General features: G+C 42.2%; 1 protein-coding gene across 3 annotated transcripts in view; it reads left to right on the plus strand.

Moving 5' to 3' along the window:
• JAZF1 (JAZF zinc finger 1) overlaps positions 1–14,448 on the plus strand; it is a 284,997-nt gene that overhangs the window by 24,153 nt on the left and 246,396 nt on the right. The gene's annotated exons all lie outside the window — the stretch shown is intronic.

Here is a 14,448-nt window from a genome sequence, read left to right on the forward strand (position 1 = left end):
CTTTTTTGAAACTGTCTCTCTCTTATTTTAATATAGTTACCTCTTTTGACCTTAGCAATTAGCTGATACTTAGGATCCTGCAGGTTGTTTCTGTTAGAAAGAGAAATTGATGGTGGAGTCAAGTATTTCTTTGATGCAATCCTGTGTATTTGTTTTTAAAAGATTGTACATAAAATCCTGTTTCCCTGAACACAGTAGGAGAGACTTACTTTGCTCACAGTTCCAAGCCTCTTTCCATATAGTATTCTACTCAGAATTTCCCTCTCTTAGCTCTTTCACAGGATCCCACAACAAGTGTTCCCTTGGCTGTCAATGGTGCATCCTTGCTGCCTTCTGTGTAACTTCTTTGGTGTTTCTGCTGCTCCTCTCTCCTACATCAAATAGATTTCTCCTCCTCCTCCCCTCCCCATGCCTCTGTTTGTTATTAAGACCCCTTGGGAAACTCTTTGGACCTCATGGCCCAGCTGTTGCCCAGACTTGCATATAGTCTAAACCTTTCAGAGTAACAGCCGTGTTAGTCTGTATTCGCAAAAAAGAAAAGGAGTACTTGTGGCACCTTAGAGACTAACCAATTTATTTGAGCATAAGCTTTCGTGAGCTACAGCTCACTTCATCGGATGCATAAAGTGGAAAATACAGTGAGGATGTTTTTATACACACAGACCATGAAAAAAATGCCCTAATGCCCCTACTCTACTTGCGCTATATTGATGACATCTTCATCATCTGGACCCATGGAAAAGAAGCCCTTGAGGAATTCCATCATGATTTCAACAATTTCCATCCCACCATCAACCTCAGCCTGGACCAGTCCACACAAGAGATCCACTTCCTGGACACTACCGTGCTAATAAGCGATGGTCACATAAACACCACCCTATACCGGAAACCTACTGACCGCTATTCCTACCTACATGCCTCCAGCTTTCACCCTGACCACACCACATGATCCATTGTCTACAGCCAAGCTCTATGATACAACCGCATTTGCTCCAACCCCTCAGACAGAGACAAACACCTACAAGATCTCTATCAAGCATTCTTACAACTACAGTACCCACCTGCTGAAGTGAAGAAACAGACTGACAGAGCCAGAAGATTACCCAGAAGTCACCTACTACTGGACAGGCCTAACAAAGAAAATAACAGAACGCCACTAGCCATCACCTTCAGCCCCCAACTAAAACCCCTCCAACGCATTATCAGGGATCTACAACCTATCCTGAAGGATGACCCAACACTCTCACAAATCTTGGGAGACAGGCCAGTCCTTGCCTACAGACAGCCCCCCAACCTGAAGCAAATACTCACCAGCAACCACATGCCACACAACAGAACCACTAACCCAGGAACCTATCCTTGCAACAAAGCCCGTTGCCAACTGTGCCCACATATCTATTCAGGGGACACCATCACAGGGCCTAATCACATCAGCCACACTATCAGAGGCTCGTTCACCTGCACATCTACCAATGTGATATATGCCATCATGTGCCAGCACTACCCCTCTGCCATGTACATTGGTCAAACTGGACAGTCTCTACGTAAAAGAATAAATGGACACAAATCAGATGTCAAGAATTATAACATTCATAAACCAGTTGGAGAACACTTCAATCTCTCTGGTCACGCGATTACAGACATGAAAGTTGTGATATTACAACAGAAAAACTTTCAGAAACAGACTCCAATGAGAGACAGCTGAATTGGAATTTAATTTGCAAATTGGATATAATTAACTTAGGCTTGAATAGAGACTGGGAGTGGTTGAGTCATTATAAAAAGTAACCTATTTCCCCTTGTTTATTCCTCCCCACCCCCACCCCCCCACTGTTCCTCAGACGTTCTTGTTAAATCCTGGATTTGTGCTGGAAATGGCCCACCTTGATTGTCATGCACATTGTGAGGAGAGTGATCACTTTAGATGGGCTATTACCAGCGGGAGAGTGGGGTGGGGGGAGAGAGAACTTTTTGTAGTGATAAACACCCATTTTTTCATTGTCTGTGTGTATAAAAACATCCTCACTTTTTTTCCATGGTCTGTGTGTATAAAAACATCCTCACTGTATTTTCCACTTTATGCATCCGATGAAGTGAGCTGTAGCTCACGAAAGCTTATGCTCAAATAAATTGGTTAGTCTCTAAGGTGCCACAAGTACTCCTTTTCTTTTAGTCTAAACCTTGGTGATGATTTTTCCCAACTATCACACCCAACAGCTTCAAAGAGATGCTGCAATTGCCTAACACCAGGCATAACAATAAACTGTTCTGGTTACAACTCTAGAGCTAATGGTGGTTCTTTATTAGCCTTATTATTCTTATTATTCTGACGAGTGATGAAGTGCTGTGAGATATGTTTGATGCTTTAAAATGAACAAATGTTGGCAAGAATCAGAATCCTGAGGAGGTGACAAGTACAAGAGGGTGCAGAACAATACAGATATTACAGCTCTAGTGTTGTGAAGACTAGCAGACGGTAGTGCATGGTCACTGAAGTTGGAAGGCTTGAAGGTGGTGATGCAGTGGTGGGAGTGACTTGCAGCCTGCCTACAGAAGAGGAATAGGAATTCTTCTTGTTGGCCCTTGGCTGAGACTGACTCTGTATTGGAGAACAAAAATATTTGGTTCTCAGATCAGCCGGGCAGAGTGCAGATACACTTTTGGGGAGGGTGATGGGTGGTGGAAGGGAATTCATGTAGAAAATGAAGCAGCAGTGGGGGTGGGATGAGGGACAGTGGTAAAAAGAGGGTTCCTTTCTGCAGTTAACAAAACCTCTATCAGGCAGATTGCTTAATGCAAAGACAGTGATGCACTAATACAGGAAATAGGAGATGATTCAGTTGATGACCTCCATCTAGCTAGTACAGGGGTGGGCAAACTTTTTGGCCCAAGGGCCACATCTGGGTATGGAAATTGTATCACGTCCATGAATGCTGATGAAATTGGGGGTTGGGTTGTGGGAGGGGGTGAGGGCTCTGGCTGGGGGTGCGGGCTCTGGGCTGGGCCAGAAATGGGGAGTTCAGGGTGCGGGAGGAAGCTCCGGGCTGGGCGTGCGAGCTCTGGTGTGGGGCTGGGGATGATGAGCTGGGGTGCAGGAGGGTGCTCTAGGCTGGGATCGAGGGGTTCAGAGGGCGAGAGGGGGATCAGGGCAGGGGGTTGGGGCACGGGAGGGGGCCAGGGGTGCAGGCTTTGGCTGGTGCTTACCTCAAGCAGCTCCCGGAAGCAGCGGCATGTCCCCCACTCTGGCTCCTACGTGGAGGTACGGCCAGGCTCCTCTGCACGCTGCCTGATCTGCAGGCGCCACCCTGAAGCTCCCATTGGCCGCAGTTCCTGGCCAATGGGGGTGGCACTTGGGGCGGGGGCAGTGTGCAGAACTCCTTGGCTGCCCCTATGCGGTGGAGCCGGAGGGGGGATATGCCCCTGCATCCGGGAGCCGTGCAGAGCTGCGGCATGCGTAGAGCGGAGCAAGCCCCTGACCCCGCTTCCCAGCTGGAGCGGGGCAAGCCCTGGACCCCACTCCTTGGTGTGAGCTCTAGGGCCGGATTAAAACATCTGAAGGGCCAGATGTGACCCTTGGGCCGTAGTTTGCCCACCCCGAAGCTAGTGGGTGCTGTAGACACAAGCTACATTTTCTGCTTTTAGTTGACAAGTCTTTTTTTTTTTTCTTTTCGCACGCACGTGCGCACACACACACATACATATTAGCAGAAGAGCGAAGTTGTTTATACAGTATTGGGTTTTTTTACATTCTGTTAATAAACCACAACTGGCTTTTGTTCTATTTAGTGTGTTTTTAAAGGCTTAATTGCAAATCATACTCTTCTCTAATGGTTAAATATTTTAAAAGGACTGTTACTTTTTAAAGTTCTTTTTTTGCACTCTATCACATCTTCCCCTTGTTCTTTAAAGTAACACCTAAATGTGTTTCCCAGATATTCAAGTGCATGGGGTTTGGGTAGGTGGGCTTTAAAATCATGTTTATCGTTTTAATTTAGTAACTCATTAAAATTTATAGTAAAATGGCCTGTTGTATTTATATACATACGGAGTTGCAAGATATCTGGGAGATTATATCTTTCATCTAAATAAAATTTTGGTTTTAAATCGCTAGGTATGTGCTGGAGAGCAGGGAGTCTCCTAAGGAGTATCAATTGCCATGTCCATATTCCCGTTTACCTTTCCTGCATCTTACATAGAATAGGGGTGAGATTGTGGGTCATATGGCTTTTTGCAGCTGCTAGGGTAGTTGTCGAGCATACCACTTAAAATAATCACAGGCATAAGAACTTCCGGAGACAGGCTTTTCATGTATGTTTGCTTGATATCAAAGTAATTCAAGTTGTTTCCTCAAGCCTTCAGTCATTTCTTTTAGAATCAGATTCAAAATATTCACTGAAACCTTCTCGTGAAAGAATTGTGGCAAAATCACAGGCTGTATACGTGTGAACTTACTGTATGTTTCTATAAATCAAAACCATACTTGTGGTCTGGCCTGTGGCCTACTTGTACCGCTCAACACTGCCATGCGTGCAACTTGTGATAATTTTCTAGTCTCTTTCTCCATGGGGAGCCAGGAACCATGAGTGTCAATTTCCCCTTGATCTTCCACCCTGCAGTACAGAGCAATATTCTTAGAGCATCAGGCCATTCATGAACAGCTCATCATTTTAAATACACTTTTTGTAGTTGTTTGTCTATTCACACCCTCTCCCACCTCTAAGCACTTATCGCTTAAGTTATATTAAACATCCAAAGACTGGAAGAAATGTTTCCCCAGGATTTGTAGGACAGGGTATTGTCATATCTGGGAAGATGCAGTGAGAGATGTTTTAAATGTAATACAGGTATTTCAAAGCTTGTTAGAGTAATTAACAGGTGTGAACAATTTGTTTCTGTGTTAGCCATGGCTACTGGCATGTGAAGTCTGATCTCCTCCATCATTCTCAGTAGTGGTTAGGACCTACCACTACTTGTCTTTTCTTACTTTTTTAGATTCTTTTTTGGATTTGCTTTCACTTTTTGGCCTTTGGTGTTTCCCCTTCCCTCCTGTCTTCTGTTGCTTTCTCCTGTTTCCTTTTCCTTTCTAGTGCCCAGCTTACTGCTTTTGCTGCATTCCTTACTGCCACATGTGGAAGCAGAGCAGCAAAGTTTAACTGATAAGCCCTGATCTCTAAAATGTGAACAGCGCTTCAGAAACCGTGTCAATTTAACTTTGCCTCCTTGCTAACTCATGCTGTAAGGGAATAAAGGGGAAAAATGCTAATATGTTATGAGTATGTGCTGGCCACTTTGATCGCTAGAGAATACACAAAGTGTGAAAGGGTTAAATCAAATGCTTTACATTAATAAATTAGATGCTGGCAATACATTAACTATATAAGTGTTACAGCTATTTTACACACAGTTGTGTAGTTTAGAACCTGTTCGATGATAAACCAAGGGAGGTGTGGGTACTCAGCATCTCTGACGGTCAGGCTATTGGGTCATCCCCCTCTTTTAGGAAAGAAAAATAAAACCTTTGATTTTAATTTAGATCTGGGGTGGGCAAACTACGGCCCGGGGGCCGCATCCTGCCCGTCAGATGTTTTAATTCAGCCCTCAAGCTCCCACTGGGGAGCAGGGTCCGGGGCTCACCCTGCTCCAGCCGGGTAGCAGGGTTGGGGTCTTGCCCCGCTCTGTATGTGCCGTGGCGCTGCGAGGCTCCCGGAAGCAGCTACCTGTCCCCCCTCCGGCTCCTACACATAGGAGCAGGCAGGGGGCTCCGCATGCTGCCCCTGCCCCAAGTGCCTCCCCCACAGCTCCCACTGGCCTGGAACTGTGGCCAATGAGAGCTGCAGGGGTGGCGCCTGCGGAAGGGACGGCACGCAGAACTGCCTGGCTGACACTCTGCATAAGAGCTAGAGAGGGGACATGCTGCTGCTTCCGGGAGCTGCTTAAGGTAAGCTGTCTGGAGCCTGCTCCCCAATCCCCTGCCCCAGCCCTGGTCCCCCTCCTGCCCTCCAAACCCCTCGGTCACAGCCCGGTGCACCCCCAACCCCTCATCCCCAGCCCCACCCCAGAGCCCGCACCCCTAGCCAGAGCCTTCACCCCCTGCCACACACCCTGCTTCAGCCCGGAGCCCCCTCCTGCACCCTGAACTCCTCATTTTTCGCCCTACCCCAGAGCCTGAACCCCCAGCTGGAGCCCTTACCCCCTCCCGCACCCCAACTCCCAATTTCTTGAGCATTCATGGCCTACCGTACAATTTTCATACCCAGATGTGGCCCATACCCAGAAGTTTGCTTGCCCCTGATCTAGATAGACACTAGCAATGTAAGGACATGGGTTTTAGTATCTCACTAGAATAATTGCATTTAATATTTTAGGGCTTGATCATGCAACCCTTGCTTAGGGGTGAGTAGTTCCATTGACTTTGATGGGACTACTTGTGTTGAGTTAAGGTCTATGTTTTGGGCCAAGGTGTTCGAAGCACCGCAGGCCAGCAGAGGCACTCTGGAAAATGAGACCCACACGCAGCTAAGCAGCGAGTTACTGGGTTTATTGAAGCTTAGTGACACACCCGCAAAGGGGACTCCAAGAGTTGCTGTCATGGAGGCGGGGAACCCAGCACACCAGAGCTTTGCGTGGGACGGAGTCTGACGAAGGGGTAAACAGCGAGCCATAATAAGCACTACACAAAAACAGCTCATAAATATATAATTAGGTACTTTTTTAAAGGGGCTTTTTGCTACCTGGCAAAGGGTCATGCAGGGCAGACAGAACCGGCCTAAAGCTGGTTATAGCTGGTTTTTCATGTCCTACAGTGACCGGGCGGCCTCGAGAAAGTGGAAGTTCCCTAGCTAGGCCATAACAAAGTCTTCCGCAGTCCCTTAGTCTACTCAAGTGAGTTTTGGATCAGACCCCTATAGAGTTGGCTCAGGGGTGAGGGAGCCATTATTAGGTCATGTAATCCACCTCTCCTCCATGTGTGGGCTGATTACTATTCTTGAGTGTTTTACATAGCGTAATTTTGAATGTCTCAGCTGAAGGAACTTCCTTTGGAATGCTATTCTAGACTCTCATTTGCTTTGCTGTTGAATCATTTTTCTTGAATATCTTGCTTAAATTTTGTTTACACAGTTTCATCTCATTATTTCTGCAGTAGTTATTGCTCATTTTACCACTGTAACAAGTCTACTGTTTCCTCCAGCATATGTAGATAATTCTCTTTTTAGCAAATTTATATATGCTTAGTTTCCAATAGTAAAACTTCTAATGGTTCAAAAGCCTCCCTGTTATCTCTGCCAATGGTTGTAGTGGGTATGAACTCATGGCCTGATGCATGATTGGAACTCATGACCAAGTTGTGAGAATGCAACCGAGTGAGTCTTAGTGTTATTAATATCAACTGTTAAATCACTTGTAAATTGTCTTTCAGCACAGAACTGTCAGACAACTTACCTTGACTGCATTCTAGAAGTAAATCAAATAACCAGCCTTCGTAAATTTGCAAAATGAGAATTTATTACATTCAGTTTAATCAGTTTAGATTAGAGCTGCTGCTTACCGCCTAACGCCTCAACAAAGGCGCATTTGTGTCACGGTGATGTCCCTGAGTCTTACTTCAAACAAGGAATACCCGCAAGGCAGTGCCCTATATTTGAGGTGCCCTATATTTGCCTTACTCTGATGGTTGCAACATTGTGGTATTTTATAGGAGCTACCCCGCCACGAGTATCCCCACCATGTTGCTACCAGGCCTTCCAGTCAGATGCAGTTTACAGTCATACCCAGGGCCATTTTGATGGTGTACCACTTTTTATAAACTCTTCTGGCTCTGATTTGACATCATCAGAGTCCATAACTTAACGCTTTGGTGCCCTAGTGTCTTGTTTTAAATATTCATAGTAATTCTAGTAATACAACATAATGGAGATAATTCGTAATAATCTTACAACAACTGAGTTAATGTAAAAATCAACAAAATAGTGGAAGGAGCGCTCTTTTTGCAGTCTCATGCATTACGTTCTAATATGGGGTTACAATACACAATCAGTTATCTATTTAGCACTGATGTAGCTACCCAAAGCAAATCTTTAGGGTAAATGTTCTGTGCTGGTATTAAAAAAAAAAAAAATTGCACCAGTGCTTCAGAGCAGGGCAGGCAACATGCTTACACCAATGCAAAAAACCTCAGGCAGACAAAGCCTAAATCTGTCTGCAAACCAAAATGTGTTCAGTTGTGTTTCTGTTTTGAAAAGTCTTTTGTATCAGTGAATTCTCTTCAACATGTTTATTTTGAGTACGTGTTTTGTGCTGAAGGTAAAGTATAGCCATCCAGTTTCCTGTTAGCTGTGGTAACTAACAGTAAATCAGTTTAATGTGATCTGCACTAAAATGCATTGTTTTACAGTATTCACTTATTACAGAATACGGCAACAACAGGAAACGTTTCTACAGTCTGCTCTATATATATGCTTCCTATTTCTTTCACATAAAACTAATCTGGTGTATATAACTATATACCTGACATGTTGACGTGTTCCACAGTTTATTCATGGAGTAAAGTGCAAACTTTGGACTGCTGAAATGAGCAAAGCATGTGCAGCTCCTACTTTCCCTTTCCATCTTCTCTCCTTTCTCCTTTTTTAAGATTATAACTGCAGCTAACAAAAGCAAGGAAATTTACAAGTTTCTAATGACTCCTTAACTCACCCGATTCTGCCAGGTATTACAACCCACACAGTGCTATATGACAGGTTTCAGAGTAACAGCCGTGTTAGTCTGTATTCGCAAAAAGAAAAGGAGTACTTGTACTTAGAGACTAACCAATTTATTTGAGCATGAGCTTTCGTGAGCTACAGCTCACTTGCATCCGATGAAGTGAGCTGTAGCTCACGAAAGCTTATGCTCAAATAAATTGGTTAGTCTCTAAGGTGCCACAAGTCCTCCTTTTCTTTTCACAGTGCTATATGTGGCTCCTGCATTCCTTGGGGTCTATGACAGTAGAGTGGTGTGAAATAAAAGTGGATTGTCATTCTTAACTATGTAATTTCTTGCTTTGTTGGCAAATCTAATTCATTTACCCATAACTTTTTATTTTTAACTGTCTTATTTTATAACATTGAATATCAGTCCTAATTTTTTTGTTTTGTTTTTGGCCCTAAGCAGAGCAGGGAATGGGGAGAGGATATGATGGAGAAGGTGACTCTCCATCCAATTTCCATTTCCTTCTGTCTGTAGAAGGTCTGTAATGTTGCTGTGTTCATGCAAATGATGTTAATCAGGAGATTTTTCGTATCAGCTTTGTCAACATTCACATTCCATATTAAATTTGCATCTGAAAAGAGCTACTATAATCAACATTTAAGGGATAACATAGTCACATTTACATCTGATTGAGTAGCAATGTTAAGTAATTTTAGCAGAGCAGTTGCTATGAAACCAGTTCGTTTTCCATAATTTGTTTTAAAAATTTGTATCATCTTTCTTCTTATTTAATTTGCAATTCAACTGCCTGTAGTAGAATTCTAACAGTAGAATGTGGCAGGTAAATTATCTCTTTGCCAGATTTATTTGTGTTCAGAATTTTTTGGCCTAACTGTCAATAGAGATTTTAAGATGAAGATTTGAAGAAAAAATGTTTGAAAACAATTTATTATTTGAAATTGTATTATCAGTAATGCTGATCCATTGGTCATGGATAGTGAGCTTAAGTTTATTTCTGTGGTGATTTTGGATGCATCTGCTGCTTGACTTTAAAAATCATGGATACTTTTTATGATAAATTATCTTTTTGGCAGCATAATTACACATTTCCTGTCTGGTGACAAATGATTAGAATACTAGTCTCCATTCAGAGAACGTCAGGCAGCTGCTCAAGTATTCAGCTGGATTTTATGTATTGCTGACTTTCCATGGTTTGCATACTCCAACTCCCATTTTTGTGCTTATATAGTGTAATTATTTTGATAATTGCATTATTTCATACAATTAGGAAAAACTAATCATATGTCCAAAAAATGAAATCTTTTGATTTTAAAATATCTTCTGGCAAGGAATTCAGAATTTTAATAGAATTACACAGCTTGGCACTTTACAGTGTTCATCTGGCAAAAATGCTAATTAAAGAGGAGAATAGTTCCTATTCATATCAGTTTCAAAGCATTTCAAGTGCATTATCTGTGTGGTGCATATAAATGTGGTGATGTCCTCAAACTTGTTACAATGTAATTGAAGGAATGTGGATAGAAACATTACAAATACGAAAGACACTCTCTTCCCTTTGCTATCCTATTAAACCAAATAGAATGGAATTTTGTTTTATATATACTGTCTTTCTCACTACATATTCCCCAAAGCCTTTTACAAAGCAATCAGATACTGGCAGTGCAGTGACTCTGTAGGCAAACATAGCAGCCATTATTCATGCATCAATAGCTCACAAACAGCAGTGGACATTAGAACTTGTATTATCAAGGAGAGTATTGGCCAGATTTTCTTTGTTATCCCTTTTAATCTTTTCAAAAAGTGATACAGATGATCTTTTATCTTCCTAGTCAAGTTAAGTTGGGAAATGAACCCTCCTAGTACTGCATTTCAGTACTAAATCTGAGCTAAGGCGTGGTGTGAAATATGAACCTACGGTCTTCTGGCCAGAGTTAAAAGTGCTATTGGCTATATGGCCATAGCCGTATTGACAATCATTATTGTAACTTTTAACTAAACAGTAAATGCATTTCAAATCTGTATTACAGGAAAGTCCTTGGATTCCTTATATTTTTATGGTCTTTTTGTGGTATTTGCTGCATTCTTCAGATTCTGTGTGCTGTGTTCTTATTAAAAATAGATAGTATATAGTCTGGTGAGGCATGGCCTAGCATCTCAACTAAGCAGATGTGTTTTTTCCATTAGCTCCCAGCACCTGTTGCTTTTTTTGCTGGATAATATCAGTTAAAATATCTTTTACTCACTACTCCTTTTTCTTATAAAAATCCCCTGGACAGTGCAGTACAGATGAGAGAGAATGCTATGGCAACTAACTCTAACATGTATACTCCTAATACTCCTGTGTTAGTGTCTTGACCATGCCATCTGCTTTGGGCTAGTGAGAGGCTGCAATACTTAGACTTCCAGAAGAAATTGTTTCAAATTATTTGGCTCGAGCTCACTGAGGAGCAATGAAGATTAACTGAATAAAGATTAACAACAATGAAGATTAACAACACTTAGTGCAAAACAAAAATACAGGAAATCAGAATGGACAACGTTAGTTAACTGGTTGCAAGAAGTGGAGAAAGAGGAAAGGTACTCAGATATAATAAATAGCAAAACTGTGCTTACTCATAAAATTGAAATGTTCAAGAACAAAAATCATGCTTATGATTTGGGAATCCTGGCATTTCCTAATGAGGGAAGGCCTGGATATCTCTCCTTTCTTGATAACCACCCCCCTCCCCCCACCACACACACACACAGACTGGATATTGAGAAAGACCTGCCTGAAGGAATAAGTAACTGAATTCTATTGTGTAACTCATTAAGACTGTGTCATTACTTAACTAAAAAACACTTTTTTTTTTTTTTTTTTTTTTTTTTTAAAACTCCAACCAGTTATTTTGATGTAAAATCCTAGTGGAGAGAAGGCACTGTAGTTTTTACCTCGGTGTAGCTAGTCAAGGTCAACACTTGGAGTTTACCTCAAGGTAGTTAAAAGAAAAGGAGTACTTGTGGCACCTTAGAGACTAACAAATTTATTTGAGCATAAGCTTTCGTGAGCTACAGCTCACTTCATCGGATCTCCTCACTGTATTTTCCACTGAATGCATCCGATGAAGTGAGCAGTAGCTCATGAAAGCTTATGCTCAAATAAATTTGTTAGTCTCTAAGGTGCCACAAGTACTCCTTTTTTTTTTGCGAATACAGACTAACATGGCTGCTACTCTGAAACCTGTCAAGGTAGTTAGTCAAGGTTAAAAACTACCTGTACCTTGTCTCTACTAGGCTTTTATATAAAGTTAGCTATATCAGTGAAAAAACACACCTCTTCTAGCAGTGAAGTTATAGCTTTAGTCCATGAACAGTATTAATGGCATACATTTCAAATAACAAATGATGAAGGAAAAGAAACTCTGTGTGTTACTTAACATAGAGCTACTATTCACTTCTTAGTCCATGTTTATCAATGTTTACAGTTCTTTTAGGATATTCTAGTGAAATTTCCCCCAAAATAGAACATGAATAATACAACAGTTTGTGGACAGTATGACACCAGAGGCTAGAATATTGACTGACTTTAAGCTTACAACGATTTGAAAATGAGACTTATCAGAAATATTCTCATCATCTTGGACTAGTATTAATTCTCTATTTTTGAGCTTGTTCTCTGGGTCTCCAGATCTGCTCAAGAATCACTGAATAAAACCAGAACTGCCATCCAGGAATCTATACTTTTTTGCTCTTCATCCTCAGCTTGTCTGGGTGCAAAATTGCAACCTCTGTGTGTCACTTTAGGAAGGATTCTTAAGCCTTGTAAAATCTCTTTCCAATTCTAGGTAGCTAAGCTTACATCTGAAAATTAAAAATTTTTTTTTCCTTGTTTGGAAGATAGTTTTCTCTTAATACTCTCATCACTTTGGCTCTTTCTGTCATTATCAGTTATTATTTGCTGTCTGATTTCTTCCACTTTTTCCACAGTGGTCTCTTCTATTAACTGTCCACTAGAATTGGTTCTTTTTCTTGGTCAAATGCCAGAACTTAATCAAAAACCACTAAGTTTTCATCCTCAACTGCAGGGAACCTCAGCACCCCACCTAGTTCTAATCCATCTGAACCCTTCACTATACTTAATGAATGCTTTTAACCACACATTTTCTAGAAGATTTTTCCCCCCTTTCTTTTCAGCCTTCTTTGCCTCTATCTTTTGTTTCAGCACATAGAATCTTTCCTTAGCACTCCCATATCTAGCTAATCCGTTACTGTTGTTAAAGTTGTTTCCCAGGCTGACAAAGAGAGTTCCCTGCACATTATCAGTATTAGTGTTCAGAGCCTATTACTGGATTTTCCCTTGTGCTTTTTGTACTGTTTTGTTTTTGCAGGATCTATTGGTGGTACTAAATTTCTTCTGTCTTTTGCACACCCCTTTTCCCTGAGAGGCATTAGTGATAAAGGTCTCCTGGCCACAGGAATGCAGGAGGTGGCACCGCTTAAGTTAGCTCTGCTCCCTACTTTTATTTGTAGGTGTTTTTCATGTTGAATGGGGAACAGCACAGCAATCAGTGACCTCCACAGAGATGGGCTAATAACAGGGAGTGCAAACTGGCACTAGAAAATTGACCAATTGTTTCCTACAATATTCAGCAGGAGACTGAGCTTGACAACCTGCTATGTTGACCAAAACTCCAATTAAAAAAAAAAATAAAAGGGATGAAAAAAACTCAACTAGTAAATCAAGATGCTGTCTTGTTCTTCTAGTTATGAAGGCATCCTTTCAGCTTAAAGGGATTGTCATTGGGAGTATATACCCCATGCTGTCCTGGCTACTAAGGGGTTAATACAGGTGCTGCTGGCCAGTGCTGATTGGCAGCCTCACAGCAGCTGGGGGGATAAAAGAGCTGGGATGCAGAGGGGTGGGCAGCTGCCAGAGGAGTGAGCAGGCTGGAGAAGGGAACTCCTGCCAGCAAGCTGCTGAACAGCCACTTGGGGACAGCACCCTAAGAAGAGGCGACTGGACCAACAGGCTGAAGAGCCTACAGAAACCAGGGGAGGTAAAAAGGAGCTCAGTGAATGGCTGGAATTGTCCAGTCCTTGTTCTGCCTGGTTAGGTTAAGAGCCCTGAGCTGGAACCCAGTGGAGTGGGCAGACTGGGTTCCCCTACCAACTCCCTGAGAGCCTTAAGAACAGAGGGTTTATTTTTCAGACTGCTGGGCACCAAGGACTGACTGGCAGCCACTCCAGACTGAGTGAACTCAGATGCAGTGCTCTGCCTGACCAGAAGGCGCACCAACTCACAGAATGCACTGATGTCTTATTGAGTCTGCACCTAGACAGATTAAACAATAGCGAACACCACAGGGGCAATTATGTAAATAGCTCCTATCCCTATTCAGTGATTAAGCTACATTGCTGAACACTTCCAACATTGTACCTCAGCATATCTCTTCCCCTCTGCCCTCCCCTCCCCCAAAACAAACAACCAAATTTTTCTAAATTTGCAATTTTTCTGAACTTTATTGGACAGAATGTTTTGCTAATTTATGTTTTGATACAGTGGAATTTCTGATCATCTGCAATAGTTTCTGCTTGCTGTTACTGTGATGAAACAGAGTTGTGTTTGAAGCAAGCCAATATCATTACATAATTTTGGAGCTCTAATTGCTCAAGTTGTGTAAGAATGAATGCATTACATTGAAGAGAATAGAACTTGAACTGATATCCAGCAATGAAAGCTAGTGCAGTAGCTGCATGCAG

The sequence above is a fragment of the Chelonia mydas genome, chromosome 2, assembly GCF_015237465.2.
Source record: "Chelonia mydas isolate rCheMyd1 chromosome 2, rCheMyd1.pri.v2, whole genome shotgun sequence".
Classification (NCBI taxonomy): domain Eukaryota; kingdom Metazoa; phylum Chordata; order Testudines; family Cheloniidae; genus Chelonia; species Chelonia mydas.